Raw genomic sequence first — 15,040 nt, 5'->3', positions numbered from 1 at the left:
TGCGATATGTAAAGTAATATTTAGAAAAATTATCAACGTTCTCTACAATTATTCAACGAGTGACAGCTTTTCAAGGCAATTTGAATTATTATTTAACCTGCGCGTGCTTCTTCGTTACTAACTATTAATCTTTACTGGTAAATGTTTAGTGATTACAACACTTACGAAACCATACTTAGATATTTTAATAGATAATGACTAGTCTAGTTATTTCTAAAGGAAGAGGTGCGATATTCGGAAAAGCAGAGCGTGAGCGTTTTACGCAAACAAAAAATATAAAATAAAATAAAGTAAAATAAATAAATAGAATAGATAAATTATAAAAATAACTTATATTTATAAATAAATTAAATAAAAAAAAATACGTACTGAAAGAAGAAAGACGAATTCTTAATAGTAGGAAAAGATGGGGAGCAAAGTTCCTAAACAAAGGAGAGCAACTGTAACAGAAATCCCATTCGGAAAAAGAAGATAGGGAATGTGCAGAAACATCTGGTTTTCATACCTAAAATAGAAGAAAAATGAAAAATTTGAGAGAGAGAGAGAGAGAGAGAAAGAAAGAAACACCAGTCCCTAGCATTTTAAATACGAGGGGATATTAGGTAATAGCCAACACTAATACCTGATAGGTAAGTTCTTAAGTTTGCGTGCGTTCTATTTATAGTAAAGCAATTGCTATAGTACAAGCTTTTCATGCTCAGAAAGTGATGCATTTACCATGTTGTATAATTTATCCAAAAGTGTGAAAACATACAAAATCATGTACATCCGTGTAGTGTTTTAGGTAAGTACAGCAAGAACGAGAAATTATTTAGGCCAATCTTCGATGGATAAGACAGGCATGCATGTCCACTAACCACGAACTGTAGGAGTCGGTGTTTTTCCAAAAGGACTTGGCAAATATTTAGGTATTATAAAAAAACTAAACTAACTTCGTATTTATTGCAAATTTAGGAGTGGGATTTTGTATCATTTAACGATATCTGTACGTATCCTGTAATTATAAAATACATATTCATCTGGTTTTATTAAATTTCACCTTCTACTCTACTGGTTTAGACCACTGAAAGCAAACATCACAAAATCTTAGTACTCGACACCTGAATAATTGTAACATAAAAAAAAATATACTATATGTCTTTAAAATACTACTAGCACTAAAATGAAACATTTTTCAGGACCATTTACGAAAATCAATGCAAAATGAAGGTCGTCTGGTAGACAGCTGTTACAAATCAAGTTTCAAATCGAGTTATATAAGAAAGAAGGCCAACAGAAAATAGAGAGAGAGAGAAGAGGAGAGAGAGAGAGAGAGAGAGAGAGAGAGAGAGAGAGAGCGAAGGGGGGGGGGGGGGAGCTGGAAAATAAGGCTTTTTATCAATAATTTTATTCATGCATGAAACCCAAGTATGCGTCAATACCTATTCGATATCTCTTGAACTCTGCAAAAATGTAACCTATTAAAATTGAATTTAACCCTCTTCAGAAGTGCTTACGAATAAAACATCAGTTTACCACTAAATCATTCAAGATTTTTCCTGAATTTGGAACTTAAACAATAATTAACCAAAAGATTAAGATTAAAGCTATTCATACAACAAAATGTTCTGCGTCTTGTTACTAATTCCCCTAACCACATTTAGGTCTTAAATCTTTCAACCACATTTAGGTTTCAATCTTTCAGCAGATTTCAGGATCTTATGCATACAACTACGTAGCTGGAAAATTCAGGTTAAGGGAAATTCTCTCTCTCTTGGTTACACTGAAATGTGTAGCTTATTATACATCGATAAACAAAAATAAGACTTGCAAGAATCCAAATTTACAGAAGCACTAAACGACAACCTTCGATGGCAACTGCCTTTGGATACTCGTCTCAGGAACAATGGATCTGCATCCAAGAACATTCAGAATGGCGTATAGGGGTCTACACTTAGGTACTATATGAAAAATTTACTTATCCGGATAATGAGGTATCACAATATACAAAACTTTCATAATAAAATCATGAGGGTTGTTTTGGGCTCGGATTAAAGAGGCAGGAAAGTTAAAAGTAAATTAAACTCAAAATTCCTTCAAGTTGTCGAGTTACCATCATCTAGAGAACTTGACATATAAACGCGGCGACGGCCTGGCCAAGATACCTTCTTACAAAGAGAGAGAGAGAGAGAGAGATTGGGGGGGGGGGGGGTGTATGGAAAAAAAATTTGCAGAAACTAAGGTATGCAAGTTTTAACCTTTAATTATTTCTTAGGTTTAAAAAGAAGAAACCACTGACAAATTTAGAGGAAAATATGTATGAAAGTATATCCTGTATAATGTGGCCTATATCGAAACTGCAAATACAAATACTGCAACTACCTTTTGCGTATTCCTAAACATACGAATGCAGCAAAAGACTCTAGACACATGGAAATATATTTTCATCTCCGTTGCTTATTTAGGTTTGTGACTGATCTACTATGTAACAGATCACCACAGTGGCGAGTTAATCTGCTGAAATGTACTACATATTACTAACGCATGGACTTTATAGTGGACATGCAGAAAATTTAAGTAAAACCTGCTACAACACGTACTCATTCCTACAAGTTAAGTTTACTTCACAAGTTTTGAGCTATTGAGCACTGACGCACCTCGAATTTCCTAAGCTTATTTTCCCGTTATTTTTCCCAGCTATCTACTTGCTTCTTCCCTAATAATGCGATAATCAAATTTCCAAAACTATACGTATGCATATTATATACTAATATATGCAGGCAATGTCATCACGGGGGAACTAATACGACGTCTCTGGTAAGTTTATGATATTGTTTTCTGTGATGCTCTTTTAAAAATAAAAATTACGTTGAGACTTCAAGGAGAGAGACAAGACCAGAAAAACTACAAATTTCCTTAAACACACCCCATCCTATAACGAAATTTACGCAAAAACAATATCTATCCTTGACAACTTTGTTTTAAATGACGCTATTTATAAAAATTAACATTTTACGTAGGCGGGGGAGGAGAAAACCGGAATTATCAGGTCGAGCGGTAGTTGAAAGTAATTGATATTCTGCAAAATATTTCCATGTTTTACTTCTAAAGTTTCTGTCTTCGGGAAACTGAGATAGCCTGGAATTAGTTAGTATTTGATTCTAATTTAACCCAAATTTAGGAGCCCTGCTGAATTAAACCAAACATTGAAAAATTGGTCACTACCGATATCAACCTATTAAATAAACGATACACACCAGCAGCAGCAGCAGCACAAAAGGTATTTAACAATTCACCGAAGTACGATCCGATAACAGGAAACATTTGCGGTTTAAAAAGGATATACGGAAGCTTGTCTGTGATCACTGAACTAAAATTGTTACTATTTCCAAATTAAAGATTACAAGAGAAAAAGAATGGCAGAATTTATGAGACTAAAAGGGGGGATAGAAGAAATAATTAAAAACAAATGGAACACTCACTAGCATCTCACTTGGGTACGAAAGTGTCCTTGGAACCTGTAGAGCAAGAAAGTCAAAATGAGTAAGATATGTGATAAGAATTTTTACGTTGTTCTGTTCACATTCCATCATACTTTACAACAAAATCAACAACATAGCAGGAGCGGGGATAATCTACATTTCTCTATTAATTAAATTTTGAAATACTAAACATTTTTGTTAAAACAATGAGGCGATCCTGTTGTACATATGGGTACATTAAGTGACAGTACTACAAGTATCTTTATTTCTTATCCTTAACCTTACGCAGAATGTAGTGCCACTACCATCCATCAGCCACATGTACTAAATACTGTAGTAAACTCTGCAGGAACATAAATTTATTTATGTCGACCATCGTCAAATTTATTTAAAACTACCAATAGAACAGGAAAAGCTAATGCCCTTCTGTATTCTGATAAAATAAAAATTACGAAGGTATGGGTACCTATGAAGGCTATATTGTGGAGAATTGGTTAGGAACATACCAACCTAAATTATATCTTGTTACTCAGGCAAGAAATTATGTACACTCATGCCACTTTCGAGCCCAGATAACAGAATAACTTTTTTTTACAGGGATAATTAAAGGCTTTGCCAAATCTTGCAGAAACCAAAGGTGTTGGTTGGAAAGGGCAAGAGACAAGAACGTAACTAGGGAATTAGAATAAACTGTCCATTAAGAGTTCACAAGCAATAAAGTCCATGAAACCAAGGAAAAAAGCAAAATTAAGAGACTTCACCTAGTGAACGGATACTACAGGCCATTACAAAGCAAAATAAACTGAGCATCTGCTTGGAGTTAAAACAAGGCAAGAAGTCTCACAAAAACGCAAGTCGAGACTGCAAAAGTTCTTAACACCCTCAGAGAGAATGTACAACCTATGATTGACTCTCAAAACCTGGTGATGTTTTCGCAAAGAGAAGTATATACCGGAGCCGCCTAGGTGCTTCAGGTGTCAAGATGTACGGCCACCACAGCGGCAAAGCAAAGTTAGTGCTTGGGGTAAAGCAGGAACTATGCCATGCCTCCCACATTTTAAGAATGATGGACAACGTCCCGATTTTCAAATGATCGCATTTCCTAAGAGATGATACACTACAGACTACAAAAACGACCCCAACACCCAAAGACCTCATTCATCCTTAATTCAGCCACTGCACTGCACCAACCAAATGAAGCTCCAGTCATACCTCATGAAACTGCACAATCTACGGCGTCTTCACCACCGCTGAGGGTGAATCTAGGTACAAAAATTCTTCCTTCCTGATTTGTTCAGGAAACCCTACCCCCTCAGAAGGTTCATCAGGTCGCAAGAACCACCATCTCACCCCTTAGTTCCTTTTATCCCTACGAAAGATAATGGCTCATGATAAACGTTTACAAGTTTTTTTTTTTATGACTAACAGGCAGTTTGAGAAATTACCACACCTGCATCTGGTAGCGTCAACAGAAGTAGTACTTGGGAGAGTAGATTTTCTATCCAATGCAAGCTTAATTTGGGGAAAGTCTTACGACGCTCAAAACGCAGGTTATCAACATAAGACTTAGTCTCTCTCCCCACAAATGGTTTTTTTCCCCTGTCCTTTCTAGTCTTATATAAAACCAAGAACCATTGATTAATGAATTGCTTTGGAAATATGGTCCTAAGATTTGTTTTCCCATTACAAAGACGGTTTTGTATTTGATCTATCACCTTTTTTTATTTGCGATCCAGGTCATCTCTTGCTTATCAGGACTCGCTGCCGTAAACTTCCCGATAACAGTCCTCCTCAAGACAAGAGGATGTGAACAGAGACCTTAAGGCAAATATATGGTAAAACATCCAACGCAAAAAGAGTTATGCACAGGAAATCTACTCCTTACAAGCAAATGCAAAATAATTACTTTTAACAACCAATCAGCGCTGAAATACAAGGGCTGGACTTGCACCCATTAATACTAAAATCTCACATTCAATCCACTAATACTAACAAGGAATTAAACCAAATTTTCGATATCGATATTATGAAAGCAGAGAAAAACTAAATACATTGTCTGCAAGTGATTTGAATCACTAACAATACTAATTTCAAAACCCTTCAGACTGCCTCTCTCTTCCAGGCAATCATAACTAATAACTCTTTGCCTATTTCGTGAGATACTTATCAGTGGCAAACTTATTACACTAAGCGAGCATCGGACGACGGTTTATTAACAAAGAACCATTGCACTCAATTAACCGAGATCAGTAAATTTACGGAATTACCGCTAAATTAAACTAATTTCCATTAAAGAAACAACAAAACGATACGGAATACTGTAGAACAGGAAGCCTCCGATTGTTACTGGCACCTCTCAATAATAGAAAATCACCACCACCACACAACTGCTCACCGTTGATTAAAATTAGGACTGACTTTTACTATTCCGGGAACCTACGCACAAGCATTACTTGCCCTTTGTTTTGAAAAGAAAAAAAAAAAAAAGTGAATGGGGAATAAGTTGATAGTAGTACACAATCATCCAGCCACAATACCTGCTCATGTGCCCCATACAAAGTGAACTAAACGTGTCCATCTGTAACACCAAAACTAGAAAGTTGACAAGGTTAAATGAAGTCACTACCATACAACTGAAACACTCAAGATAAATGCAGAGAAATTCTCTCATGATAACAGGCTCTCCCCAGTATACAAAAACCTTAAACAGCATTAATATTATGGAGAGCAAAAATGAAGATTCGACAAATCCCTCTGATTGCAGACCATCCTGTTTACTGGTAATGTGTCAAGAAATGAGAAAATATAGCTTGTCGCACCAAGTATGGAGGCCAGTTAATGTTTTGACAGCATAAAACAGCATATGCACAAGAAAACACGAAACATAGTAGACTACTAACGGTCCAGGTACATAAGGTCAGATGACGCGCAGGCTACCTGGCTCGCAGGGAGAGAGAGAGAGAGAGAGAGAGAGAGAGAGAGAGAGAGAGAGAGAGAGAGAGAGAGAGAGAGAGAGAGTAGTTTTGTTGTTGATAAAGGATTTGTAACAGTAATTTCTTAAAATAACACCTGTAAAGTCTTTGTTTGACCCCAGGGCAATATCACCGACGGATTGACATGCATTTAAGTCCCTCAGATTGTATCGACTGTCTTTGTTGTACATCAGAATTTCAAGTAGACGTTTCGGTATACCTACAGTGCGACTTTGGACGTATCTAGAAAACAATTTTCAAGGCTTGTGGTACAAGACTGTGACGCAATAATCATGGTAAGTAACTGTGGCGGTTTAAGGTTGTTTTAACATAAAAGAATTTTTGCACTTAATAGTTGCTCTAATCAGCGATAAAACCAACTTAAACAGAGAGCAAAAAATAACGATTTCAGATCAGCTGAGTTGGGTGTCGATGAATACATCAAGCAAATTCAAATCCTATAAAGGGCGTGACCTTGCTTTAGAAATTTGCATAACCAGCAACTTAGTTAAAAATATAAGATTTGGATCTATAGTTTGAGAACGAGAATACAGAAACCACTCCAGAGGATATGACCAGTTTGTCAGCTGATCCAAATAATTTGAAGTCAATATCTGGTGTAATTGAAGCATCTTGACGATATATATAGGTGGCTACATTGTAAAAAACAAAATATTCAGTGCGGTGTCCTCATTAATTTCAAAATGCGACTGACAACAATCAAAGTGGTCAAAGTTTCTGGGTCAATAAAATGAAGTGTGTCAACTCTATATATGTCGTCTGAAAATTTTCTGTCACAATTAAGCTTTATGAGAGATGTATTCAAAGCCATTCATGGGGAAAGTCTTAGGGGGGAAACATTGGATAAAAATGCTTGCTTGTGAAATTAAATCAAAAGGTGTTGAGGTCCCAAGCGAAGTAACTTCATCTTTTGAAGAAAAGAAAAGTTTTTTTTTAGGATGAGGTACCTAAACAAGAAAAAATGAGATGGATAACATTTAAATTTTGTGATAAAAATATCTCACAAAATTTATCTTTTAAATTTGTTTTATGAATTATATGTTCCTAGTGATTAAAATTTTGGTGTTTTTAAGAACTATGTTTGACCACCTTTTTATGAAGAAACAATTGACATAAAGGAAACTGCATCGGCATAGGAAATATGGCAACACTCGTTCTTGACGTCATTACAAGTCGGCAGACCTAAAGTGCATAATTTATCTAGACTTACTGACTACACCACTTTAATTCCTGACCTCCTCCCGTCAATTTAAATTTCAGCAATTTTTATAGTTGGTTCATCATCAATTACCCCAAGCACTAAATTTACTTACCTTCACGATAAATTATAAAAAAAAAAATTATTGTATGAACGCGGATATTTATTGCAGTAGTTTCAAAGACTGAAACTACCCTTGAAATCCTACAATTATGGAGGTCCAGTGGGTAACCGGGGTGTTTTGGAGGTGGGTAAACAAAACTAGCATAATACAACTGTGTATACTCGCTTTGAAACGTTCAATAACCTTTATTAAATTTCAGAATTTGAACTTTCAAAAATATCCTGGGCACATTCTAGTTCATCCCTGTATTTCCCTCCTGTGGTGTTCCCATACAAAGCCAGGATTCACTGTGGTTCCCCATAATTAAGATAATAGGAGGGGGTCCGATATCTATCAATACTATTTTGACGAATTTGTAATAAAAAAACCCGACAAATATTGGTAGATCTAGCTAATAACTCCGCGTCGGGTATTTCTTTGGAAATTACAGTTTCCTATAGTATTTGGGTTGCTTAAGAATTTGCCGTTTTGGGAGGTTGGCTGTAATTAACCCCCAGGGGCTAGCACTAAACACTGCTAAATACACTAGACGCCCCAATCCCTAGTGGCTGCCGTATTCTTCGGGAACGTTCCTTGCAGTCCGTGCAGAGGTATCACCAAAGTATTTCTGGCAAAACTAATCCAAGGAACGAACCTTTTTTTAAAGATATGCCTAATTTCAAAATCCCCACTTAACAGTGAATTTTGAACAAGAATCTGTCGGGTTTCAGCATTGATCAAGCACAGTACCCAGACTTTTAGATGCATGTAACAAAAGAGTGAAAATACGCTAGCCACAGGGACAAGAAGTCCGATTGGGAGGCCCACTATATATTGTAGAATGTACATTTGTCGAACCAAAGAACTTGAAAAATGACTGATCGGATAGCAATATCTACCGGTTAAGATCATGGGAACATTGTGTAACAATACTTAAATCTTGTTAGCATTAAGCATATTCAGAGATCTATCGAAAATTAGTATTGGGTAAAACTAACTTTTGTTTATTTCGTGAACCAATTAACGGAAGGGAGAGTCCCATTAAATAAACGAGACTTAAGTTTGATTCCATTTACCAACAAGACCCTTTAAATGTCAAAGCAAATGTATGCTGTCAAGTGATACTCGAATACAATTACGACGAAAAGATAAATAAGCCTCCGCAAAAGTTTCAGAAGACAATACTGGGCCCCACAGCAACTTGACATTCATTGCCACAATATCGCGATTTCACTATCCTTCACAAATTGTAATATAACTACTGGGCCCCTACCAAAGATGGCCATATGCTACTATCCAGTCACAATCTAATACAAGGAAATCATTTACATTACTAATTTTGGGATAAGATGCTGTTCAAGTCTTTATGCCGCTATGGCCTTTCGATTACTCTTCAACAGACATCTATCGCACCAGGCGCAATCACATTTGTCCCCTTAACTAACAACATTTCACCTCGCAGTCATCGGTGCATTTGGAATTGTATACATAAATAAATGCCTGCACTAATAAACCTTTAATCACGAAAATACCTCTCAATAGTAATCAAATAACCCCCTAATTTAATAGAGAAAACAAAGGCACACTACCTTCACAGTTGTAGAAATCTCCAGAACCTTCTTTACAGCGGACACCACAGCCACAACGACTTCACTATAGAGATTTCTGTGACGGTTTTCCTCTTGGTCTATTTCAGTTTTCTCTTGACTTCTCTCATTGGTCAAGCCTCTGCGCTTCGGATGTCAGCAATGTAAGCTAACCTCCCGTTGGCTGGACTTTTTCATGAGATCTTCCATTCCTTACACAGACCATCAACGGTATTTTCAAATAACACATTATTCGAATCGATCTGTTTTTTCAGAGGGTTGAATTTAATATACATGTTAATGAACATAAAGCCGGAGAATAAATTGGAAGAAATAGCAAGAGATTTTTAAAAATGTTAGGAAAAAAGCGGTAAGAATCTGAATTAACATCAAACCAAACGAGCGAACAAGATGATCAAGTCGTGCGGACAGTGAACACAAATTTATATCTTAAATGGAAAAATAACCAGAACTAACAAACGATATCAATTACTTAGTAAGGAACGAATGTTTCAAACCGACCCTTAAATCCAATCAGGTACAAAGCAGGGTTGGCAATGGTTAAAATCAAACTGATTTAATCAAGTGATTAAATAATTGATTTTATTCCATTAAAAAAATCATGATTTTATAATTAAATTTTTTTATCTGAAAGCAAACAATTTGAAAAATATGGTTTGGAGGTTAATAAAAACTTAAGCATAACTGTGCTGCATCTATTTATTTTGATAAAAAAAATTTGCAAGTACATAGTACTTTAGGCCAGAACTGGAAACCTAAAAGATAAATCAATAGAAATTCTGTCATAAAATATATTTTGAGGTAAAAAAAGAATTGAAAAAACATCTAAACTATTCAAAAAACCACATAAATAAAAATCAAATAAATAAAAAAAAATCAAATAAATCACTGAATTTTATATTTTTTTAGTCAAAAAAAAAAAAAAACACCAACCCTGGTACAAAGTTGTGTCAATTGTACATTTACTTAAAAGGCTTTGTGAAACTAGGTTGTCTATCCCTGGTTTCACCAAGACCTCACAATTCCAATTAGAGATAGAATGGAACACCTGCAATATATTGCAAACAGACTTTTAACCAACAATTTTTCAATCAACCTCAAAATCTTCTAAATAGCAAGTCTAGATTTTGGGTGGGGCAAATGGAACTTTTCATTCAAACTGGGTAAAATGTGGTTTATTTGACAGCTAATTACGAATATGAAAGAAAATTTGCAATACAGCGCAGTTTGCTTCCAATAATGTTGCAAACAATGCACAAATCTCAAAAATAGCAAGGAGATGGCCAAAGGATTTCTTGTGGGGCAGGAGTTGCGGGGGGCGGGGTAGCGGGATGACGACTTTGTCTCTAAATTGGGTAAGGTCTATTTGGCAGCTAATCATGATTTTGAATAAGAATTGCACCATTTTGTAATTCGATTGCAAGACGAAAAACCTGCAAAAAGGCAAAAATTGCCCAAATGGAGTTTCCGGGGGCCCAACTGAGCTTTCAGTCTATTTTCTCGCTTGTCGGTGGAGTGAATACAAAAAGGCACCATACTGCAATTTCCTTGAAACAAATGTTTCGGCAACACAAATCACAAAAATAGCCGGGCTGTTGCCTTAGGATTTTTTGGGGTCAATTTGTCTTTTCCTCTAGACTGGATATAACGGAATATATTTTCATGCTTATCACGAATTTTCAACAAAATTTAATCTGTTTGCAACAAGCCAATATTCTAAACAATTCGTCAGCGTTAAAAAGAAAGAAAGAAAAAAAAAACAATAAAGCTATACACCACTAATTTTTGGAAGGGCCACCCGCCCGGCTTCTTCAACTGGGCATAAAGCAGCCTATTAAGCCACGAATCACTAAAACGAAATAAAATTGGCAATTTATAGCAACAAACTTACATTGTAGCAGTGTTGCCAACGCAAGAATTGCCAAAATACCAAGTTAATAGCCTTGGCGTTCTTGAGATAGCTCCTTCAAACCGGAATAAGAGAGAACATAAATTGAAAATGGGGATACTTAGTAATTTCGAGGACATCTCCAAGCAATGCAGGTATCGCCAAAACCAGACTTATTTGGGGTTTTGACTGATTTATGTTAATTACGCTCAAAAGCAAAGCATGGAGCCCTCCTCTCGGCAAGCAGTGCTTACACAGTGAAGAGACGGAGTTGGAGAGGTTTGGCAGCAGGATGGGAGAATAGAAGGCTGAAAGGGGGTTGCAGGTGGGGGCCGAAGGGGCGCTGCAAACAGCCTTCAGTAAGGCTTGCAGTGCACCACGCGGGGTCCACTACTCTTCTTTGGGGATAAGACTCCGCCGAAGGCAGAATTCCAAAAATTTATCGAAAATTGTTTATTGACATTCCCGGACTAAACACAGCCTAACGTATAATTGCTCAAAAAATATTTCCAAGAGGGTCATACACCTTATTTTTTAGGTCTTTTTATTTTGTGACCAACTTATCTCAAAACTTCGCACGAGTCCCTAATCCCTTTTAACCTGGTATAAATTTGTTATTTTACTTTAGGTACTCTACCACGGCATCATCGTTTTCACTGCATGGAACTAAAAGAAAACGTATATAATCTTACTGGTTAACTAAAGTAAAATTGCAACTTCCACGTAAGTTACTTATCTCGATCATCCGAAATTTTTTTTATTATATGTCGCCCTCGATTATTAAATATTAGGCACACTTTATCTTAGTAACAAGTGTCATTAATGGCAGTTACATATTTGGTTATATTTACTATATGAAGAAGCACTTTCGTAGAATACAATAATTAAGATGCAACACGAATGCGAATGAAACTTTGCACAGCCATTTTATTTAGATTTATCGCCAGGAAAAAATTTTGAACAGCACACTTATTTTACACTATGAAAAAAGGTGTCAGTTTTTTTTTAAACGTAATTTTTATATCTTATGAATTGAAATATTCTTACAATGTGGCATTATTGCAGTCAACACAAGAATTGCCAAAATAACCAGTCTGTATTATATAGTGGATGGGTTATGGAATTTAGGGCATAGCCCAAGCGCTGGGACCTATAAGATCATTCAGCGCTGAAATGAAAGTATGGCTAGATGGAAAAATGAGAACTGAAATGAAAATTATAAACTGATGGACAATCTTGCACTTGAAAAGGACTGTACATCAGCACAGGTCATTTTACTCTCCCCCCAGCATTCCGATCATCCAAAGTTATGAAAGATCGTTTTGGCCAGGGGGCCTAATTTTATGTGGGGCAACTAAATCTTTCTTTTAAACAGGGTATCATTGAGTGTTGTCCTAATCCAGAATAAGAAAAATTGCAATATATCTCAGTCTCCTTACAATATGGCAATGTTGCAAACAACACAAACCACGAAAATAGTTGGGTTATCGCCTTGGATTTAATCCTAAAATTTTGAACCAAACGTTTCTAACTTTCCATTATGGAACGTCAGGGGAAGGTCAAGATGGAAAAGGTACACGAGAGAGAGAGAGAGAGAGAGAGAGAGAGAGAGAGAGAGAGAGAGAGAGAGAGAGAGAGAGAGAGAGAGAAAACAGTAATTGGTAGAATGCAGTTTTTTTATGTGAAGAACACACCACAGATTTGATATCATTTTAATAAAATAAAAATGTCTACCACTACTACTACTACTACTACTACTACTACTACTACTACTACTACTACTACTACTACTACTACTACTAATAATAATAATAATAATAATAATAATAATAATAATAATAATAATTTTCTTCTCTTGTCCATTTCTTCCTTTTTGCCTCTGTAGCTCCAATCTCAGGCTGTTGATTACTTTCGTTGTGGTGATCAGTTGCTGGATGACGACCTCCAAGTACCTGACCGTCTTCCCCTTCAATTGGGTTGAATACCTGGTTGCCGGACGAAGCTCCTCTGTTGCCAGAGGTTTCCATTTACGTCGTTGTCGTTTATTCCTTCATTTCTTTCCATCATTGCAGAGTTTTTGCTATTTAACCCATAGCTGGACCCTACCCCATCAGGGATAGGTACTCATTTACAGCTGAGTAGACTGAGGAAAATTATGGTAAAGATCCTTTCCCAAGGAATCAACGCCGAGGAGAGCGGTCACCCATCCAAACGACTGACCAGACCCCAATGTTGCTTAACTTGACTAAGTCTATTGAAGACCTAACCAACTCCTCCACGGCGCCAGAATAAGAAAAATTGCAATGGCTACAGAGGGGAGAGCTAAAGAAGGAAACTGAAGGAATGATAACAGCGGCACAAGATCAGGCCCTAAGAACCAGATATGTTCAAAGTACGATAGACGGAAATAACATCTCTCCCATATGTAGGAAGTGCAATACGAAAAATGAAACCATAAACCACATAGCAAGTGAATGCCCGGCACTTGCACAGAACCAGTACAAAAAGAGGCATGATTCAGTGGCAAAAGCCCTCCACTGGAGCCTGTGCAAGAAACATCAGCTACCTTGCAGTAATAAGTGGTACGAGCACCAACCTGAGGGAGTGATAGAAAACGATCAGGCAAAGATCCTCTGGGACTATGGTATCAGAACGGATAGGGTGATACGTGCAAATAGACCAGACGTGACGCTGATTGACAAAGTCAAAATGAAAGTATCACTCATTGATGTCGCAATACCATGGGACACCAGAGTTGAAGAGAAAGAGAGGGACCAAAAAATGGATAAGTTATCAAGATCTGAAAATAGAAATAAGAAGGATATGGGATATGCCAGTGGAAATCGTACCCATAATCATAGGAGCACTAGGCACAATCCCAAAATCCCTGAAAAGGAATCTAGAAAAACTAGAGGCTGAAGTAGCTCCAGGTCTCATGCAGAAGAGTGTGATCCTAGAAACGGCACACATAGTAAGAAAAGTGATGGACCATAAAGGAAGGGCAGGATATTGTAACCCGGAACCCCACACTATAAATACCACCCAGTCGAATTGGAGGACTGTGATAGAGCAAAAAAAAAAAAAAAAAAAAAAAAAAAAAAAAAAAAAAAAAAAAAAAAAATAATAATAATAATAACAATTTACCTAGAGGAAACAAACACCATCCCCCACCAACAGAAAGGCTGCAGAAGGAAGTGTAGGGCACAAAAGATCAGCTCCTGATAGACAAAATGGTAATGAAGAACAGTAGGAGAAGGAAAACCAACCAAGCATGGCATGGATAGACTATAAGAAAGCCTTCGACATGATACCACACATGGCTAATAGAATGCCTGAAAATATATGGGGCAGAGGAAAACACCATCAGCTTCCTCAAAAATACAATGCGCAACTGGAACACAATACTTACAAGTTCTGGAATAAGACTAGCAGAGGTTAATATCAGGAGAGGGATCTTCCAGGGCGACTCACTGTCCCCACTACTCTTCGTAGTAGCCATGATTCCCACGACAAAAGTACTACAGAAGATGGGTGCCGGGTACCAACTCAAGAAAAGAGGCAACAGAATCAACCATCTGATGTTCATGGACGACATCAAGCTGTATGGTAAGAGCATCAAGGAAATAGATACCCTAATCCAGATTGTAAGGATTGTATCTGGAGACATCAGGATGGACTTTGGAATAGAAAAATGCGCCTTAGTCAACATACAAACAGGCAAAGTAACGAGAACTGAAGGGATAAAAGCTACCATTGGGATCAACATCAAACGCATAGATGAGACAGGATA

At 36.8% G+C, this 15,040-nt stretch overlaps 1 long non-coding RNA gene across 1 annotated transcript in view; it reads right to left on the bottom strand.

Annotated features, from left to right (window-relative positions):
- LOC135214500 (uncharacterized) overlaps positions 1-9,469 on the bottom strand; it is a 235,845-nt gene extending 226,376 nt beyond the window's left edge. The window contains exon 1 of the long non-coding RNA XR_010314384.1: positions 9,345-9,469. This is a non-coding gene — a long non-coding RNA (uncharacterized LOC135214500). The remainder of the gene's footprint in view (positions 1-9,344) is intronic.
- Between the last annotated feature and the right edge of the window lie 5,571 nt (positions 9,470-15,040).

The sequence above is a fragment of the Macrobrachium nipponense genome, chromosome 45, assembly GCF_015104395.2.
Source record: "Macrobrachium nipponense isolate FS-2020 chromosome 45, ASM1510439v2, whole genome shotgun sequence".
In the NCBI taxonomy this organism is placed as follows: Eukaryota; Metazoa; Arthropoda; class Malacostraca; order Decapoda; family Palaemonidae; genus Macrobrachium; species Macrobrachium nipponense.
Note: the sequence above shows the minus strand (reverse complement) of the source record. Positions and strands in the feature narration are given on the sequence as shown.